We start from the raw sequence: 9,955 nt of genomic DNA on the forward strand, positions 1-9,955 counted from the left end.
GTGCAAATAACTTTTTAAAATTGGTCTTCACATTTTTGCTGCAGTTATCACTATAAATATGTATTATTTTGGCCTATCAGCAGATATCATATTACTTTTGTCAAGAAAATTACTAGTAATACTTGTAGCAAGTAAGACATAAATGTAGATAGGCAAACTTACCATCTTTGTTTGGGTTCCCCAGAATGCAGAGTGAGATAAAGATTTGATTACAGATAGTTTATTTGGTGATCCCAGGAACTTCACGGAATGGAGTGGGGAAAGGGAGAGAAAGAAAGGAGAAAAGTAAAAAGGGGGTGCCTTAATAAGTAGTTCCCATTTTTCCTAAGCAACTGGGGCTTACTTCCTCTGGGGAGCCTCTGAGAAACCAGAAAGAATGTATCTCAGAAGGAATTCACTCTTCTGACTCTTGAACCTCGTTGATTAAAGTTGACCTTGGAGGCATTATGCCCTTAGCACTTGCAGGCTACTCGCACTGTGAGCTGAGAAGGGCCTCAGCAGAGAAGCAGAGAGTTATGGCACTCGTGGTAGGAAGATGGCAGTGTGTATAGACATGTTTGCAAGCTGCCGGCGAGCTAACAGGTGAGCCAGGGAACATGGGCAGTGTATCATTAGTGACTACCATGTTTGTTCCTTCCTCTCAGCAGATCCTCTCATGCCCACCCTTAGTTTGCTCTGTTACTGACATTTCAGAGTTGTAGCTGGCTGCAATCTCCAAAAATGACTGAAAATAGAAGAATATGTGGAACAAGTCACAATCTTCACTGCTGCAGCTGGTTCCAAGGCTATAATCTATACTCATCATCTCTCTCCAATTCCACTTCTTCTAGATTTCCCGAATCCTTGGCTAGCACTTCCACTAGTCATCATTGCTTGCTCAGTGTTTGACCAGACCTTCATCTCTGAGTGGCTGGGCCTTGATTACCTTGCCCTTGTGAGGACATGGCTACTTCAATTGCTTCTCTGCTATTATCGCCAGACAGAGAAGCACTAAGGGGGGCCTGAGTGATTCCCCCAAGTTCTAGACATCTTCCTCCCTGGGCCCATTATGTAGCAGCAACTCCAACTCTTCAAGATAATCAGTCAGGTGTCCCTGCCAGTATAGTACTCCCATTTTTGCCTGCTGACCTGTCAGTATGGAGATGCCCAAATCCTCAGATGGCACTGCATTGATGCAGTGGAACACTTACTGTCTCCGTCTGTACACACACCTTGAGACCAAGGCTTTTAATCAGGAAGAGCCTAAAGTTGTAAGAATTAAAAACATAATTTCCACTAATGGGTGAAAGGGAGTGTGTTTAAGTCAGTCCTACTTGTATCCTTTAATTATCATTCCTGTGTATTCCAAATGCTGGGAAAACAGCACAGTGATTGCATATAGTGATCACTGGTTCAACAAATATGCTGTATCCTCGAGGACAATGACCTAGCCATGCAAGGTGCAATTCCTAAGCCAATGCCTTTTTAAGTCTTTAAAAGGCTATTCAGATGCTCTCTCAGACCCCTGCAAAGCCAATAGTCTGATATAATAGATCAGAGCATTATTCTCATGGGTAGTATTTATTATTGTTATTTTTTTTGCCTCAGGAATTCAAAGCAGCTCACCAAGTGCTGTGCCTCTCTCTTAGTGGTAGGAAATGCAAAGTATTCTTTTGAGTAGGGTGTCTCAACATACCCCTGGATCTTTGGGCCCCTAAAATATTCCCTGATGTGGCAAACTTCCAAAACTTTGTAGGGCTTATCTCTCATTCCTTCAGCATGAAGTATTTAAAACCAGTATACTTGCTCCTTCCTAAAAACCAAGTTCAATTATTATTCTGTCATTAATATCATGGGCCAGGATGATGTTCTATAGAATGTGAAGATGATCAAGGTCACTGAAGACTATATTGTAACAGAAATGAGGATCATTGAAAAAATTCCTAGGGCCAGGTAGTGAATGATAAAGAGAATGCATTCAACAAAAACAACAATCTTTGGCACTTAACGTGAGACTATTGAAAAAGTGGTTTGCATTCACAAGAGAAAGACAAGTGCACACTCACTATCAATATGAAGGATCTTGCTAAAGCAACCAGCTTACTTGCTCTTCATGTGGCTTTGCTTTCTTCCAGCATGGCAGCCTCAAGGTAGGTGGTCTTGTTATGTAGTAGCTCAATCCCACAGAGGCAAATGTCCCCAGGAACAAGGCAGAAGCTGCATCACCTTTTATGACTCAGCTATAAGAATCACACAGCATCACTTCTGTACATTACAGGTCAAAGCAAGTAAAGTCCAGCTTAGATTCAAGGGCATTGAAATTAGATTTCATCTCTTGGTAGAGGAGTGACAAGTTTGCATTGTAGAAGAGCATTTGGGATGAGAGACATGGTTGCAGCCTTCTTTAGAAAATACAATCTGTCACATCTCTCACAGCAAGAAATGTGCTACCCTGCTCAGGGCATGCTGAGACTTGTTCCCAGTTTTTGGAATAGAGGCAATGAGGGCAGGAAGTAGCAGACCTTGAAGTAATCTTGGAGGTGTCTGCTTCAGAGGAGGACTGTGTAGAGTCTCTAGGCAAAGGGAAGCTGTTCTGTTCAAGTAACAGGGTGCAGGATACTCCTGCTAGCCTGGGTTGTTCAGGGAATCTAGGGGTTCAAGGTTATCTAGCACATCTATCCAGATGCCTGCCTGCATCCCAGTAGTTTTTAAGGACCATTTCCTTCCTCTAGGGCTTTGACTTTTGCATGAGAGGCCTGCCTGGACTGTGTCTTCAGTCTGCTCTGTAGTTCAATTCCTCTTGCAGTGAACCCCTGAATGTCATTTTTTAAGAACAGCCTGCCCTCTGGTTGCAGGAAATGGGGGTCTCTTCAGATCCTCCCAAGGAGACCTTCTGGCTTTCATTGCTATGCTCTGAATGGATAGTTGGATGTTGTAAACCTATCTTTTTTTTTCCGAATTCTTCTAGGGGAGTTAACAAGAACAAGACAACTCTTCAATTCCTGTGATTATCACAGCCCTATATCTTTCAGGAGTTAGCACTGTTGCATAAGGTAAGCGTCTCCTTTCATCTTTACCTCATCCAAGTACACCATGGGTCAATTGTGGGTAATGAAATTCTTCAAAGTGCCAGGGCTTGTCACCACCTTACTCACCACCATTAATGGGGTTTTTGTTGCCTCCATACCATTGATAATATACTTTCTGTAGTCACTTTCAGTACCTATTATCTTAGTTTGAGTTCCTCCCAAATGAGACCTTGAGACAAAGCTTTGGATACAGGAGTTTATCTTGGAGAGTATCCCAGGTAGAACAAGTGAGTGAGTGTGCAAATTGAGAGGGGTGAAATGAAAATTGAGTTGGTGAATGAGTTTTTACTGTGGGCAACTTTGGTTCAATCCCATTTGGGACCTCTGAGGAACCAAGCAGAATGCCTTATAATAGTCCCACCAAGGTATGGGACAGTTGCTATTAATCCACTGATCCTCATTCTTCATGGGTTGAGGGGTTTTCAGTCCCCGGCAATTCCAGGATACCTTGTGAGTGTCGGGGAAGCTCTTGGTGTACTGGAGGAAATCCTCGGAGAAGCAGAATGAGGCAAGTACTTGATGGGGGAAGATATCAGCATCCTTAGGAAGTGTTCACTGCAGCTGCAGGTCAACTCAGAGTCAAAGGGACATGAGGAAGGGCATCAAGATAGTCTACTACCTACTCCTCAGTAATTCACATGAAAAAATCAGGAGGCACTCCCTGTTAAACATTGTAGACTGAACACATGCGTTTATCACAACTCCATCCTGAAGCCTCTCTGAAATGACTGAAAAGGAATAAAAACAATCTTATAAAACCTGGAAGGATAAAGAGAACAGAAGAGGCAACAGCAGACAAGAGCTAGCAACAAAATGTTGGAAGACAGAAGGCAGACGGGTGAGTGGTAACGAAGTTAACAGAGCAGCAAGAAAGTTTGCTTTGCTGTGGAAAATATCAAAAAGCAAATGAATACCTACTGTACAACCCTGGAAAGGCTCAGAAACTGGAAATTGTTGTTACTTCTGTAGAAAGGGATGCAGGCTGGGGCTGAAAAAAAATGGGACTGGAGATGACCCCTCAGAATCCTTCTCCTCTTCTGTACACCAACCAGCCCAGCAGGCAACTGGTTTAATTTCTAGGGAAATAGAGCCAGGGATTTTCAGACCCAATGATACCATGTTTTGTAGAGGATAGGAGTAAGGCTGAAAAAGGATGATCAAGGTCAAGTCTACATGCCATATACTAATTAGTGAGACTCCCACCCTTTTTCCCTCACTTGCAGTTAGGGCACTGGCAACTAGATTTATATTCCCTAGGCAGGGAATTGGAAGAGTCCCCTTTGACAAAACCAACTGATTGGAGAAAAGACTTATATACTGACATTTTTAAGTCTCCCAGTGAAATGACCAGGTGCCTGACTGATTGCTCTCCAGTAAACAGTAGCAATTGACAAACACTGCAAATACACACAAAGCTTCCCATTCGCTTTTTAAGTGGCTCACTCTTAAGTGTGAACCATCAAGTATCACCAGACATGTGAGGAAAGTCTCTAACATAAAATATTAAAGATTAAAATAAACAAACAAATGAATAAAGGCAACTTGGAGTAACAAAGAGTGCAGTGAAAAGAACACTTAAACCTATTATTGACCTCAAAAAAAAGATAAAATGTTACATCTGCAAAATAAGAATGTGTGGTTACATGAAAAAAGGAGTATGTAGAGCATAAGAAATCGTTCTTGGTAAATGAAAATAAGGTAACAGAAATAACAGATTCAATAAAAGGGCTGGAAGGTAAGTCTTCAAGAAACTAAGTAAAAAGACAAAGGGATGGAAAAATGGAAGAGTCAAGTAAATCAGAGAATTGAACTAGGAGACCATCATTTACTAACAGGACTTTAAGAAAGACAAAATGTAGAAAACAGAGGGGAGAAATTATAAAAGAAAGGATTTTAAAACTTCCCTAGAACAGAAGGATAAGATTCTCCAGATTCATAGGCTCATGAGAACAAGTTCAACGAGCGAAAACTCCAAGCTTATCCTCACTCTCTCCAATATGCCCTTGTAGATGCTGTCATGGAATTTCTGCCAACTGAACATGCTCTCAGTGCCTTGACTTCTTTTTCTTCAATTATATAATTAATTTCCATCATTTCTTCAGCCAACTTCTTTCTTCCCATTGCTTAGATCCTAGACCTTATCATTACCAATGACTGCACTGATATTAACTTGATAATCTCAACTTCAAGCTTCCCACTTTCTGACCATAACCACCGATTTTTCCTGTTAGGTTGGTGCAAAAGTAAGGGCAAAACAAACAAACAAACAAACAAAAAAACCAAAGAAACAAGAAAATTACTTTTGCACCAACCTAATAGTTTATTCCTGCTAACATCCCAATTCCTAAAATATTTCTGGTCCTTTGGGGCTGAAAATTAGTTAATCTGATGCACCACCTTCTCACTGTCCCCCACTCACCTCGCGTCCTTACGCTGTGTAGATTCTACAGTCCATCAGTATAAATTCCCTTGCATACACTTTCAACTCTCTTGCCCTTCTCTCCTTTCATTGTATTTTCTTGAAAAGGACCCAATCCTGGCTTAATTCAATTCCCCACACATGATGTTTGCACATGCATGCAGCTTAATATGGCAGGAGAAAATCCACATCCAAACCAGGCGATCCTGATTTAAACTCGTTATCACTCACCTCCGGTGAGACTTTTGTGCTACTCAGCAATCCCACTACATCTTCCTAGTCTATTTACTGCCCCATTCTCCTTGTTTAGTTCCTCTCCCATCCTCCTAAATGACTATTTTGTATCTTTTCCTACAATATCTCCTTTTCCACCCTCATTTCAAGTTCATGCCCTTACCTCCAAATTCACTAAGAAAATTAAAGCGACCTGAAAATGCCCCTCCTCATTCCCATCACCACATTCACTTGCATCTGTTAGTGCACCCTGCGTGCTACAGTACACACATGTTCCATCCCCTGAGCTAAGACAATCCCTCTACTTATAGTCTTAGTTTCTTCCCCTTCTTTGAAAGTTTTAGTAATTGTACTTTGTCCCTTCTTTCCCTGTCTTTTATCAGTTTTTTCCTCCTCTCTTGGATCATTCTCACCAGCAAGTAAATGTGCTATATTATCTTCCATTGGAAAAATGAAAATCTTTTCCTTATATCATATCTTGACTCCCCTTCAGGACAAAATTTAAAGGACTGACTACATTCACTGTCTCTAAGACCACTCCTCCACTTCCCTTTGAACTCACTTCAGTCATGTTTTCGCTCTCACAGGTTAAGCCAGTCAAAAATCACTGATGACCTCCATGTTGCTAAGTCTCAGTCCTTATCTTACTTAATCAGTCAGCAGTTGATCATTCCCTTCTTCTTGAGACGGTCTCTTGGCTTGCTTTCTACCTCCCTGACTACTCCTTCTCAATCTCCTTCGTGGATTCTTCCTCTGCTCCTTAATCTTTAATATATGGGCATGCCTCAGATCTCAATCCTCAGACCTCTTTTGTTTTCTATGTTCACTAACTCCTCTGCCACCCCACTTGTTTTGTCAATATTTGTAGGCTGATGACTTCAAAGCTTATATATCTAGCCAACACCCCTCTCCTTAACCCCAGACTCCCATATCCAGCTACTACTTGTTTGGGATCTCCAAGCAGAGGTCTAATAGGTATTTCAAACTGCAATGTTCAAAACAGCTTCTGCTCTTCAGAGACATCTCTATTTCAGCAATTCCTTCCTTCCATTTGTTCAGGATAAAAACATCGGTGTCATATTTAATTAACTCCTCTCTTCCTTTATCCTATATCATCATCATATGCTTTATAATCATTGGCGTGTACTGTTGGTTTCACATTTTATAAAAAGCAGAAACGGAACACTTTTCAACACTTTCAACATCACTAACTGGAACCCCACTAGCTGGGTACAAGCCCATTATCACTTGCTTGACTTACTGCAATCACCTCCTAACTGGTCTCCCTCCTGCTGCCTTAGCCCACCAGTTTATTCTCAACATAGCAGCCAGTCTGATGCTTTAAACATATGATTTATATCATGACACTTCTCTGCTCAAAACCCTTCATTGGCTCCCTAGCTTATTCAGGATAAAAGCCAGATCCTTATAAAAAACCTCCAAAGCCTGATATAATCTGGCCACAGACTACTTCTTGCAATCCACACCTTACCTCTCTCCCCCTCACAAACCCTGGTCCAGCTTACCCAGACCATCTGTTCCTCCACAATGCCAGGCTTGCTTCTGCCCCACCCCAGGCTCTTTGCACTGGACATCCATGATCTGGAGTGCTCTTCCCTCAGCAGCCCGTTCCTTCACTTCCCTGAGGTATTTTCTTATACTTCAAGTAAGGAAACAAAAGAGCAGTGCCTTTAAAAATTTAAAAATTTGCTGGAAAATATTTCTAATCTATAATTCTCTTCATATCTAGATTATCAATCAAGTTTGAGGGTAGAAATTGCATTTTACAGCATGCAAGGTCTCCACAAATTTCCCTTCAATTTCTTTTTCAGGAAGCTCCTGGAGGATGTGCTCCACCAACATGACATAATAACCCAAGAAAGAGGAAACGGGGCATCCAACACGGAAGAGAGGCAAGGGGAATTCCCAGGGTGATGGTGACAGGAAGTCCTGGGGCCATAGCTGTGCATCAACCTAGCAAGAGGACAGCAGGTGCAGGAGGAAGGTAGTCAAGGGTAAAGAATGACACTGAGAGATTGCCTGATGCATTTGGTCATGTGAAGGAGACTGATACAGTTTTGTAGAGCTTGGAGCTGATACATGAGAGTCAGATAGAAAAGCAGTGGGGTGGTTTTCTGTAGGAAACAAAACAATTAGACAAGAAAAGATAAAACATGATCACATGCCCCAACTGTTAATATTTTCATGGTCATAAGAATGACTTCAACCAAAATTGTGTAGTAACTCTATTGGGACCATGTAAGGAGTACAGACGCTCCTTGATTTATGATAGGGTTACGTCCCAATAAAACCATCATTAAGCAGAAAATATTGTAAGTCAAAAATGCATTTAATACACTAACCTACCAGGCGTCATAGCTTATTCTAGCCTGGCCTGCCTTAAATGTACTCAGAACACCTACATTAGCCTACAGTTGGGAAAATTACCTAACACAAAGCTTATTTTATAATAAAGTGGTGAATTTCTCATGGAATCTATTGAATACTGTACTGAATGTGAAAAACAGAATGATTATATAGGTACTCGAAGTGTGGTTTCTACTGAAATGTGTATTGCTTTCACACCATCATAAAGCAGAACAATTTAAAGTCAAACCATCATAAGTTGGGAACCATCTGTATAGTGTGCAAGGGGGATGGAGTAGAAAGAAAGCTGGAGACTCAACTTCCAGATTAGAAAGCTAATACATTATGTCTAAAAGCTTAAAGATAGAGGCATAGCAATGTAATAATGTTATTTAAGAATAGGAAGGTAAATATAGAAGTGATGGCTGAAAGATTCGAAAATGTTTCCTCTGGGAGCAGAAACCAGGATAGAGAGGGGATTTTTTTTCTCTTTTAAATTAAAGACTTATAATGATTGACTTTTGTAAACTAAGTACATGAATTTCTTTGCTAAAATTAAAATAAAATCAGAAATAAATAGAAAGAAAAGTTCTCCAAACTACAATAAAGAAGAAAGTCATGAATCATACTTAATTTAACTGATATGTAAGTGGTATAAATTGCTCATACAGAAAAAACAAAAAAATTATTTTCAATTTGTTCTAACCCTGTGAACATCTTCTAACATGTTCTACCTATATTTCTCTTTCCTTCCTTCCTCCTTCTTCCTTCCTTTCTTGGCTTTTCTTTTCTTCTTTCTCTTTCTCTCTCCTTTGTTTCTTTCTTTGTTTCTTTGTTTCTTTCTTTCTTTTTCTCTCTTTCTTTCTCTCTTTCTTCCTTTCTTTTTCTTTCTTTCTTTCTCTTTCTTTCTTTCCTTTCTTTCTTTCTTTCTTTCCTTCTTTCTTTCTTTCTTCTTTTTTTGAGACAGGGTCTAACTCTGTCACCTAGGCTGGGGCTCAGTGGCATCATTATAGCTCACTGCAGCCTTGACCTCCTAGACTTAAGTGATCCTTCTCCCTCAGCTTTCTGGATATCTGGGACCACAGGTGTGCACTACCACACCCAGATTATTTATTTATTTATTTATTTATTTTGGTAGAAACAGGATCACCCTATGTTGCCCAGGCAGGTCTCAAACGCCTAGGCTCAAGCAATCAGTCCTCTTCAGCCTCCCAAAGTGGTGGGATTACAGATGTGAGCCAATGTGCCCAGCCTCTCCTTTCTTCTAGGAAGTACATCCCCTTTGTTTTACAGATTTGCTCCTTTTGCATTTGTGTTTAACTGTGGTAGCATCCCATCTCCTATACATAGGGGTTGGCATATGATTCCATCAAGCCAGTCTGAGTCCTGTCTTGAAAGTTTTTGAATTGAATAGAGGAGTGGAGCTTTGTGAAAGCAACTCCAGAACTGTCAGCAGGTATGTCTTCTGTGTGAAAAATCCTGTCTGCAGTAGATAGTAGGCAACAATGACTCAGACACAGAAATCTGGGGAAGAAATAAAGAACGAACTTGAGAGTGGGAGAGAAATCAAGAACTGACAGCATTCAGGTTTCTGGTTCTGGTTGTCCCCAGCTACTTCCTTGCATATCTATCTCACGAGCCAAGAAGCCCTCCTTTTCTGCTCGTGCTGTTTCAGGTTGCATTTATAGCAACTTCTAAAAGCACAATGTACATGTGTGTCAAAGGCAGCACTACAACACACCTTTATTGTTCCCCTACTAAGTGTGGGGCATTAAGTGCTTGACACTGGGTCCATCCTCAAAGAATTTGAGAAATCAGGACACAAAGACAAATGGAATCCTGAGGACCCTCAAGTGCAAGAGGAGCC

At 40.9% G+C, this 9,955-nt stretch overlaps 1 long non-coding RNA gene across 1 annotated transcript; it reads right to left on the reverse strand.

The window, feature by feature from the left end:
- Positions 1-2,000: 2,000 nt before the first annotated feature.
- Positions 2,001-6,884, reverse strand: LOC134809921 (uncharacterized). The gene is made up of 3 exons (XR_010156715.1): positions 6,665-6,884; positions 3,987-4,056; positions 2,001-3,796 (listed from the first exon to the last, which is right to left on the reverse strand). It is a non-coding gene; the product is annotated as an uncharacterized LOC134809921 (long non-coding RNA).
- Between the last annotated feature and the right edge of the window lie 3,071 nt (positions 6,885-9,955).

The sequence above is a fragment of the Pan troglodytes genome, chromosome 3 (genome assembly GCF_028858775.2).
Source record: "Pan troglodytes isolate AG18354 chromosome 3, NHGRI_mPanTro3-v2.0_pri, whole genome shotgun sequence".
Taxonomy (NCBI): Eukaryota; Metazoa; Chordata; class Mammalia; order Primates; family Hominidae; genus Pan; species Pan troglodytes.